This window comes from Rattus norvegicus, chromosome 7 (assembly GCF_036323735.1).
Source record: "Rattus norvegicus strain BN/NHsdMcwi chromosome 7, GRCr8, whole genome shotgun sequence".
In the NCBI taxonomy this organism is placed as follows: domain Eukaryota; kingdom Metazoa; phylum Chordata; class Mammalia; order Rodentia; family Muridae; genus Rattus; species Rattus norvegicus.
In genome coordinates this window covers 136,714,747-136,726,729 of record NC_086025.1, presented here as the reverse complement: position 1 = coordinate 136,726,729, position 11,983 = coordinate 136,714,747, and positions in this window count along the sequence as shown.

Below are 11,983 nucleotides of genomic sequence, written 5' to 3'. Positions count from 1 at the left end.
CCAGTCGCTAACATTAAACTAAATGGAGAGAAACTTGATGAAATCCCACTAAAATCAGGTACTAGACAAGGCTGCCCACTCTCTCTCTCTACTTATTCAATATAGTTCTTGAAGTTCTAGCCAGAGCAATCAGACAACAAAAGGACATCAAAGGGAAAGGAAGAAGTCTAAATACCACTATTTGGAGATGATATGATTGCATACATAAGTCATCACAAAAGTTCCACCAGAGAACTACTAAACCTGATAAACACCTTCAGCAAAGTGGCTGGGTATAAAATTAACTCAAATAAATCGGTGGCCTTCGTCTACACAAAAGAGAAACAAGCCGAGAAAGAAATTAGGGAAACGACACCCTTCATAATAGTCCCAAATGATATAAAATACCTCGGTGTGACTTTAACCAAGAAAGTGAAAGATCTGTATGATAAGAACTTCAAGCCTCTGAAGATAGAAATTGAAGAAGATCTCAGAAGATGGAAAGACCTCCCATGCTCATGGATTGGCAGGATTAATAAAGTAAAAATGGCCATTTTACCAAAAGCGATCTACAGATTCAATGCAATCCCCATCAAAATTCCAACCCAATTCTTCATAGAGTTAGACAGAACAATTTATAAATTCATCTGGAATAACAAAAAACCCAGGATAGCTAAAACTATCTTCAACAATAAAAGGACTTCTGGGGGAATCACTATCCCTGGACTCAAGCACTATTACAGAGCAATAGTGATAAAAACTGCATGGTATTGGTACAGAGACAGACAGATAGACCAGTGGAATAGAATTGAAGACCCAGAAATGAATCCACACTCCTACGGTCACTTTATTTTTGACTAAGAAGCCAAAACCATCCAATGGAAAAATGATAGCATTTTCAGCAAATGGTACTGTTTCAACTGGAGGTCAGCGTGTAGAAGAATGCAGATCGATCCATGCTTATCACCCTGTACAAAGCTCAAGTCCAAGTGGATCAAGGACCCCCACATCAAACCAGATACACTCAAACTAATGGAGGAAAAAGTGGGGAAGCATCTCGAACACATGGGCACTGGAGAAAATTTCCTGAACAAAACACCAATGGCTTATGCTCTGAGATCAAAAATAGACAAATGGGATCTCATAAAACTGCAAAGATTCTGTAAGGCAAATGACACTGTTGTTAGAACAAAACGGCAACCAACAGATTGGAAAAAGATCTTTACCAATCCTACAACTGATAGAGGGCTTATGTCCAAAATATACAAAAAACTCACAAAGTTAGACCGCAGGGAGACAAATAATCCTATTAAAAAATGGGGTTCAGAGCTAAACAAACAATTCACAGCTGAGGAATGCTGAATGGCTGAAAAACACCTAAAGAAATGTTCAACATCTTTAGTCATAAGGGAAATGCAAATCAAAACAACCCTGAGATTTCACCTCACACCAGTGAGAATGGCTAAGATCAAAAACTCAGGTGACAGCAGATGCTGGCGAGGATGCGGAGAAAGAGGAACACTCCTCCATTGTTGGTGGGATTGCAGACTGGTACAACCATTCTGGAAATCAGTCTGGAGGTTCCTCAGAAAATTGGACATTGAACTGCCTGAGGATCCAGCTATACCTCTCTTGGGCATATACCCAAAAGATGCCCCAACATATAAAAAAGACACGTGCTCCACTATGTTCATCGCAGCCTTATTTATAATAGCCAGAAGCTGGAAAGAACCCAGATGCCCTTCAACAGAGGAATGGATACAGAAAATGTGGTACATCTACACAATGGAATATTACTCAGCTATCAAAAACAAAGACTTTATGAAATTCATAGGCAAATGGATGGAAGTGGAAAATACCATCCTGAGTGAGGTAACCCAATGACAGAAAAACACACATGGTATGCACTCATTGATAAGTGGATATTAGCCCAAATGCTCGAATTACCCTAGATGTTAAGAAAACATGAAACTCAATTAGGATGACCAAAATGCGAATGCTTCACTCTTTCTTTAAAATGGGAACAAGAATACACTCAGGAGGGTATAGGGAGGCAAAGTTTAGAATAGAGGCTGAAGGAACACCCATTCAGAGCCTGCCCCACATGTGGCCCATACATATACAGCCACCAAACTAGATAAGATAGATGAAGCAAAGAGGTGCAGGCTGATAGGTACTGGATGTAGATCTTTCCTGAGAGACACAGCCAGAATATAGCAAATACATAGGCGAATGCCAGCAGCAAACCACTGAACTGAGATCGGGACCACCGTTGAAGGAATCAGAGAAAGAACTGAAAGAGATTGAAGGGGCTCGAGACCCCATCTGACCAACACTGCCAACCAACCAGAGCTTCCAGGGACTAAGCCACCACCCAAAGACTATACATGGACTGACCCTGGGCTCCAACCTCATAGGTAGCAATGAATAGCCTGGTAAGGGCACCAGTGGAAGGGGAAGCCCTTGGTCCTGCCAAGACTGAACCCCAGTGAACGTGATTGTTGGGGGGAGGGTGGTAATGGGGGGAGGACGGGAAGGGGAACACCTATCTAGAAGGGGAGGGGGAGGGGTTAGGGGGATGTTTGCTTGGAAACCGGGAAAGTTGGATAACAATCAAAATGTAAATAAGAAATACCCAAGTTAATAAAGATTTAAAAAAACACCAAAAAACAAACAAACATACAAAAAACCAATGACTTCATGAAATTCTTAGGCAAATGGATGGAACTAGAAAATATCATCCTGAGTGAGGGAACCCAATCACAAAAGAATACACATGATATGTAGTCACTATTAAGTGGATATTAGCACAAATGCCTAGAACACCCTAGATACAATTTACACACCACATGAAACTCAAGAAGGAAGACAAAAGTTGGGATGCTTCAGTGCTTCTTAGAAGGGAGAAGAAAATACTCACAGAAGGAAAAACAAAAGAAAGTGTGGAGCAGAGACTGAAGGAAAGGCCATCCAGAGACTGCCTCACATGGGGATCCATCCCACATGCAGTCACCAAACCCAGTCAGTATTGGGGATGCCAAGAGGTGCAGGCTGACAGGCGCCTGATATAGCTGATGTAGCTGCTGAGAGGCTCTGCCAGAGCCTGACAAATAGAGGCGGATCCTTGCAGCCAATCATTGGACAGAAAACGGGGTCCCCAATGGAGGAATTAGAGAAAGGACTGAGGTAACTGAGGGGATTTGCAACCGCATAGGAAGAACAACAATATCAACGATCAGATACCCCAGAGCTCCCAGAGACTAAACCACCAACCAAAGAGTACACATGGAGCAATCCTTGGCTCCAGTCGCATATGTAGCAGGGAATGGGCCTTGTCAAGCATCAATGGGAGGAGAAGCTCTTGGTCCTAGGAAGGCTCGATATCCCAGTGTAGGGGAATGGCAGGACGGTGAGGCAGAAGGGAGTGGGTGGGTTGGTGAGGGAGCACCCTCATGGAGGCAGGGGGTGGAGGGATGGGATGGGGTTTTTCCAGAGGGGAAATGGGGAAAGGGGATAACATTTAAAATGTACAATAAAGAAACTATCCAATACAAGAAAAAAATTGGAAAAAAAGTAAAGATTGGAGGATTCCTAAGAGACCTAGCACACACCCAATATTTGTTACTGTTTAACTTTTGTCACACATTGTTACTATTTAATGCCTGCTTAAATGTCACCTCTCCAAATAAGCTTCAATGGCTTCCAAACTAGTCACCCCAGGTTAGAGCAGGTTTCATGCAGTGCTTAGAATTACCTGACATTTGCTTATCTACTTCATAATTTGCTTGTCGGTTTTTTATCTTCTCTATACAATGTCAACTTGATTATTTTCACTCTTATACTCTAAGTAATTCATGCCGTGGTGATTTCATTGGTTGATCACAGTGAGGTGGAATATATTGTATTGCTCATTAACAGCATTGTGAACGTTCTGTGCCCATTACACTAGGTACATGCTTGATAAATGCGTGACTGAAGCTTGACTAGATGGACGGGTGATGAAGCAGGATTCACACAAATTTAAATTAAGGGTTAGGCCAGAAATGAAGATAGAGAATGTTGCTAAAGGTATTCATGAGGTAGCCTACATCTACCAGAGCAAGGACTAGGCAGGATCTGGATAATGTCTTAGAAGTAGACACCAAGCCTGTGTTTTATGACATTAAATAGACAGAGAAAGGGAAGATAGGCAGGAATTCAACAAAGAGAGTTAACTGAGGAAAGACCTGTTGGTGCTCAGCTATAGGAATGCCTTATTATTGTTTGACATATTTGTAACGATCTATTTGGTCTCTGTAATTGTTAACTATATATTTGTAACTACTAATTTGGTCTTTCATGTCTTGATATAGAGACCCTAGAAACACATGTATAGCCCATTGCAAATGAATGTGAGGCCAGAATCTATACTTGTTGTGTAAAGCGGGATGAATCACTCCCAAAATTGTTGCATCTCGTGCTGACTCTGGGTATAAGCACAAAGATTTAATTCTTTTTTTTTTTGTCCACAAAGCAGATAGTATAAAAGTTGGAAAATTTGGCCATTGGTATGTAAACACTCAAATATTTGTTGTAATGCTGAGTGGTGAAACATTCACTTAGTCTCAAGGGTCATGCGGTCGGCAGAAATTGGACATACAAATGAGCTGCCCCTTTCCAGGAGAATGCAAAGGCTCCACAGGAAAGCAGTCACCACTCAGCTGTCCAAGTAAACTTCAAGACAGTTTCTGCAGTGAAATTTCACAGTCGTTCCTCCCCAAAGCTCCAGGTCCTAGTGCATTGTTTGAGAGTCAGGAAAGTCCTGTCCTAAATAAAAGATTAGTCTACCATGAAATCCTAAGAATTGAGAAAATTTCCTTTAGATCAATCTACTGTCTTTCCTCAACCCATCATCATCTACCTTGCAAGTGTTTTCTTTTTTCTTTTTCCTCCCCCACCTCCCATCTTTATTAACTTGGGTGTTTCTTATTTACATTTGATTGTTATTCCCTTTCCTGGTTTCAGGGCCAACATCCCCATAACCCCTCCCCCTCCCCTTCTCTATGGGTGTTTCCCTAACCATCCTTGCCCCCACATTACCACCCTCCCCCGGCAAGTTTTTTTCTTATGCATTTACTGTTTTTTGTAATTGTTTCTAATGTAACAGACAGATTTACACTGGCTAACAGTTTCAAAGGGTTAGGGTCAAGGTCAGCTAGCTCTAGTGCTTTGGGCCTAAGTGACCAAAAGGATCAGCAGGGAGAATACATAGTCTAGGATACAGAAGGGAAGCAGAAGGAAGGCCCTGGGCACATGGTGGACCCTTCAAAGACACAAACCCAATGACTACTTCCTCCAACACATCCCACCTAGTAGTCCAGGTAGCTATGAATCCATCAGTGAATCCATTGGCTAAGGTAAAAATACACGTGATCCAAACACCTCTCAGCAGAGACAGCAGCTGTAGAACACATGTTCAGTATATGAGACTTTCTCAAGGACAGAGAAAAGATGCTTCTGAACACAGTGGCAGGCTCCCCTGAAGTGCATAAGGCAACTCATTGTCCTTCTCCACATCCTGGTCATTGGCCCTCACATGAACCTGTGGAAATTCGCCACCATGTCACAAGGAATCCTTCTTGATTCCTTGGGTAAATATTCTGATTTCAGTGCCAGGATGACCTTTAGATGATTAAGAATTGTGCTGTTTCCTGATTGCCTCCCTGTACCTTACCCTTTTCCACATCAGTGCTTTTTTTTAAATCACATTTGCTGATGACTATGATGGTATTTTGAAATATTTATTCAGTGATCTGCTCCAGACTTAAGGACATGCTGGTAGTTTGAAACTAGTGTTGATGTTCAGTGCTCATTTCAAAGTTAGAACTACAGCTCTTAATAAAAACAACCATTTTTGTAGTAAAATAATTTTTGCCTAATCTCAAGAATATTTTAAACAAAAATTCTTTTCTGATCCAAGAACATGGTATAGAAAATTTTCACTTAGAGTCAAAAGAACTCTGAAAATCTATACAAATAGGCCTCATGAGAGATTACTAACCTCCCCCCCACCCCATGCCTATGGAGCACTGTCTCTAGATAAAACTGTCCCTAGAAATGCTTAACTTGACTCTAATTATGATGAATCTTCAAATAAAACTCCAGCTGTGGACATTTTATGAAGGGGTATGAATTTTACTCTTGAGTTTGCAAATGTCTTAAGAGATGAAGAAAGTGGAAGATGCGTTGCAATAAAGAACACACGAAAAACCACTTAAAAAGAATATGTGGTATGTGTGTGGGATAAGATGAACTGTGGATTGCAGACCTTTCTTTGAAAAACATAATTATGTTTTTAGACACATTCGACAATAGACACATTTTTAAAGAAAAACAAGCATTGCATATATGTTGGGTTTAAAGAGTTAAAACCTACACTCTGGGACAGACATTGTAATGTAGGTGCTTGTGATGCCTGAGCTCTAGAGGTTGAACTACATAGGAAGACCATGTTACCAAAAACAAAAGCAATAATAATAATAATAATAATAATAATAATAATAATAAATTATTCACTTAGCATGTAGTTAAATTTTGATAGTAAATACTTAGTTTTACAAAAATTAATTGGTGAATATTTAATGACCTGAGAAAAAATTGTATCTGTTCTTCAATTAACCTTCAAACCAAGGGCATGAACACTTCAAGTAAAGGACACATCCAGACACTCTGCTGAAGACTTACATCTGAGCTCAACCATAATGTCACCCACAGAGATACGTTTGAAGTTGCCTTCAAATGATTTCTACCTTCATCTTTTCAAATAGTGCCATGTGTGCCCACATACCGTCAAGAGGCAACAAATTCCTTAGGTAATGTTCTCCAATCTCTCATGCACGTATTCTATGAGCACATGAAAGTAACTTTTGTTTAGTAAATTAAAACTTGTCAGGAAATAAATGACAAAACAATATTTGTTTCAAGAATGGAAAAATGCAGTAACAGGAATCTAAAAAGGAACAAGGTAAAAGCAGCATGGACAGATAATGTATGAGTGGATGGCAGGGCTTCAGTCCTCTGTCCCACTCAGCCCCTGCTTTCCTTTAAGGCCAGCCCTGCATGTTGTCTCTGCACCCAGCCTTACAGGGCCACCCTCCTCAGAGAGAAGAGACATAGATGGCAAATATCCCTAAGAGTGAAACAATGCTTCCTTGACAGATTTCTTCTTGCCATACATCACAAATTTCCATGATCTTGAAGAGAAGCCTCATTTAATGACAACACAACTGTCCCTAGTGTAGCTGCAAGAGGGAAGGCAATTTTTTCAAATGTATCTAAAGATATAGAGGAAAAAATTCATTTCAACTAACAACTGTTCTGCTGTTTTTCAAAGATGAACTCTATAGTACAGATGGGGTCTGATTGACTACTAGAGTGTATTTCATGCAAAAGTGATGATTCCGTGAAGTTTTCGGCTAGACAGGAAGTAAAAAGATAGTACTATTTTTAAAAGAAATGTGAGAGATGATAAATGTATGAAGAAAATTAATCATGCCAATAGGATGAAAATGGTCAGAAAAAATGACAATCTTTCTTTTATATTTGAATGTATGAAAGAAAATCTCTATCAAAACAAAACTAGACCAAAAAAAAAAAAAAACAAACAAACAAACAAAAAAACTGTTCCCTGAGCCAGTCATCAGAAATACTACTCATAAAATACTGTCAGGGTCAGCCCTCATCAGTTACAATAGCTGTTTTTCACAAGAACACGAAACTGGAAAACAGGTAGAAAATTATGATTTGGGACTTGCAAAAGAACTAAGATCATACCACAATGTATTGACTGTGAATCTAACAAACCACGTTGAATACCTAAGGTTTTGTAAAGAACTTCATTGTATGGGACAATCAACATGGCTCAACAGGTAAAGGTGCTGGGCATCAAGGCTGAAAACTTAAGTTTGATTCCCAAGACCCACGTAGTAAGAAGAGAGAGAGAGAGAGAGAGAGAGAGAGAGAGAGAGAGAGAGAGAAATGACTCTTATAAGTTAACCTATGACCTGTACACATGCACTGTGGCATACACTTGCCACCTCCAAAAAATAGATAAATAAAGCTTTAATTGATGCCAGGCCATACAGTTCAGGATAGAAATGTGTAATTGGGAATTCAAAGAAATAACTGACAATATCCAGGCATTGAATCAACCATATCTTTAAGGGAGTGACTGCAATTGTTAAAAACAATGTCATCTTCAGATGAACTGGATCCTATGCCTCTGCCAGATATTTTCAAGCGTGTAGGCAATGCTCCTCTCTAGCCTCTGCGTCAGGTCCTTCCTCCAGGTTCATGCCCTGGGTTTCTGCACAGACTCCCCTTCACGATGAACTGTAAGATGTGACGTGATATAAGCCCTCTCTCACCCCAAGTTGCCTTGGGGCATGGTGTTTTATCACAACAGTAGAAAGGAGAACTAGGACTCTGGGTATCTTTAAAACATCCCCACTAAGCCAGCTGGAATAATGGTTTGCGAGGTTTGGCCTGATAGGTGGAAAGAATTTAGAAGCTGTTATTTCAGAGCCTCCCATTCCACAAAGCCAAACATGGGTATTTTAAAATAAAAGAGAAAGAAATGGGATGAAGAAATGGATCAACAGTTAAGAGCACTGGCTGCTCTTCCAGAAGACCCAGGTTCAGCACCAAGCACCCACGTAGTGGCTGTCTGAAGCTCCAGTTCCAGAGGATCAGACACCTTCTTCTGATCTCTGTTAGCACTGCCCACAAACGGTACAGACATTCATACAGGCAAAACCATCACACAAAAATTAAAAAGCAAACTGAGTTGATTTGAGAAAAAGAAGATACACAGTACTGTTTGAAATACTCAAAGTCCACGCAGGTATATACCCCAAGAATACGTCTTCCATATGCAGTGGAAAGAAACTAAATTCGTTTTCTTAGATAATTAGGTTTTTTTTTAAAAAACACATTCCATCCCATGGAAGCAGAATTTGCTTTCAAAAGTAGTCACATATAAACCATAGAAGTTGCACTATTCAGTCAGACATGATACCTTTTCAAAAGAGTTGGGTCAGCCAGCCAGAGGAGCTAGCTACTTACAAACACAGGTGGGACAGCTCCAGAATATACCCAGAGTACAAACACTGACCAGGGCCAGCTTTCAGAAAGTACTTAACAACCCCACAGCAAACACTAAATGATTCAGCCGCACACAACTGTCCCTGAAATGCCTGGGAACTCAGACTGGGTGGTTCAGTGTGGAGGCCACCAGTATCATTACTGTCAAGCATCCCAAAGCACCTCTCCACAGAGGTAAAGCAGGTTCCTGACCCTAGAAAGTATCTATAGATACCCACTTCTCTCCTGAGATTGGGAAGAAAACATAAGAAATGGGTAAAGAAAAAAACCTTCTATTTTATTTCTTTCCTAAAAGTGAAATGCATTTCTAAGCATTGTTGCCCACGGTGCTGATACCTGGGGAGGACTTTACAATGTATTGAATAGCCTATTTATGTCTTTAGTAGTTATCTACAAATTAATAAATTGTAGAAGTGTAATATTTTTATAAATACAAGAAATGAATAGGTGAAGAGTTTTGCTCTAATTGGCTATGTTTCAGCCTAAGCTAGTCCATGTTCATCACCTTGTAGTTTTTGCCTAGCACAGGTGGGCCTCATGAGCTGTTAGCTACTGGCTAATCTGACTAAGTCTCTGCTCTGTTCCCTTAGCAAAAGCAGAAAGACTGTAACAATCTTTACTTCTCTACATTGGAGCAATGAGATGAGATCAGTGGTTGATCTCATCATAGCAATGTCTTAGAAATAAATTTCTCCTCAGTATTCAGAGAAGATCAGAATTGTGTCCTGATCTCAGTGCAGTCTGCTAGACCTCAGCCAAACTGACTTTGTCCTGACTGGCAAACTCAGTAGCTTCAAGACTTCCATATGAATCATGCCAAGGTTCCACTGTCATCTGTTCATTGCGAATGTCCTCAAAACTTGTTGATATGAGTTCCCAAATCCTGTTTCCGTGTTCATTGCAGAAGCAAAGATGTTGGGTGCCAGCTGGCCCTCATGTACACTGGTGTCAATCACAAACTCAGCTCTGACCTCCACATTCATGCCACAGAGAAAATGTGTCTCGTTACCACAATAGTGCTTCACGCAGTGCATCATTTTAGTTTTATTTCTAAGCTGTTTTTAAATAAACACATTGCATTTAAGATTACTCTATTTAAACCTGTAGTCTGTGAAGTAGACATTATCAATACATTTTTTAAAAAGAATAATCATGGACTGTAGATAGCTCAGTGTTTAAGAGCTCTTCCAGAGGTCCTGAGTTCAATTCCCAGCAACCACATGGTGGCTCACAACCATCTGTGATGGGATCCAGTACCCTCTTCTGGTGTGTCTGAGGACAGCTACAGTGTACTAACATACATAAAATAAATAAAATGAGCAAGTGCGTTCAAGACTCATACAAGTTCATAAAAAAAAAAAAAGAATCATTTCAGTGCTGAAAAGACAATATTTCTCTTCTGGAAGACTGGAGTTCAGATCCAGTACCCAAGTTAGAGTCTCACAGTCACACACAACTCCAGCTCTAGAATTTGACATTCACTTTTGTCCAGTGCAGGCACTTGTACAAGCACATAATTAAAAAATATTAAGCTAAAAAAAAGGCAGTATGGTATAGTGGTTAAGAGGTTGGACTCCTGTGCGAAAACTTACAGGTTCAAATCCCACCTCTACAGAAAAAATTAAGCTGGAGTTATATCTTTAAAGAACAATAGTGCCAACTGGAATATATTTGTGACTTTGTAATAAATATTAATGTAATTGTTATCATCTTGTAAGCATTTTTCAAAGGTAAATTATAAAATAATCATATACTTCATGTAAAAATTCAGATTTCACATGTTGAAAATGATTAACTCTGGTCTACTCAGAGAAAAAAGGGTTGATACAATAGCCTACCAACTGGAGTTTGACTCCCCAGGATCCACATGGTAGAGGAATAGAATAGAATCCTAACTCCTTCAAGCTGTCTTCTGGTACACACACACACACACACACACACACGCACACACACACAAAGGCCAATACGTAAAATCAAATAAATACTAAAACAATAGGTAACTCTGAAGAGTAAGTTGTCCTTGTCACATATGCATTTTCTCAGTTTTTAATGTCACGAAGCCAATAAAAGTTTTTTGATGTTTATGAAGAACATAAATCAAACCTGGCAGTGGATTTTGGGTAAGATATGGGCAAAAGATGTAAGAAATATAGGAGTAAAATATGTGGCAAGACTGAAGCTTGAAAGCCAGGACATAAAGGAAATTATATCACATGGAGAACCTTCTGCCTAGCAGAGGGAATCAAGCAGGGTAACTTCCCACTGGTTTCACAGGGGGAAATACTTTAAAACTATCTTAAAAAAGAGTATCTTACATAGAGTTCTAGGATGGAATTGGAAAATCGATAATAATAAAAATAATGATATTAAAATTTGTAAGTTATCTGAATAGGCATTGTTCAAATATGTTATATGATATATAGCTGGAAGACATCAAAACCACAATAATCTCACCTCAAAATGGTTAATATCAATAAAAAAAAATTCAGGGTTCACCTAGAACTGAGCAAGTTTAGGCCAAGTGTGGAAGAAATGGTAATTTCAGGGCAGGGTCCCACCCAGCTAGTTTATCATCCATGGTTAACAGAGGCAGGCAGGTCTCTGCATTTGTTTTGTTGTCTCCTAAGAATCAAAGAGCTGGGGTCATGGAATGCTGACTCTTAGAATAAACAAAAGGGAACCTGGAATCAATAACTGAATTGATATGTAAATAAAAACCTGGGCTTTCAGCCTGCATGAGGTGAGCTAGCAAAAAGCAATAGAAGTCAGAAAATCCACAGAAAGTGAACAGAACTCTTTTAAAAATTTTTCATAGCTCTTTTAGATTTTTTTCTAATAGAATTTCTGACCTTGGTGGGAAATC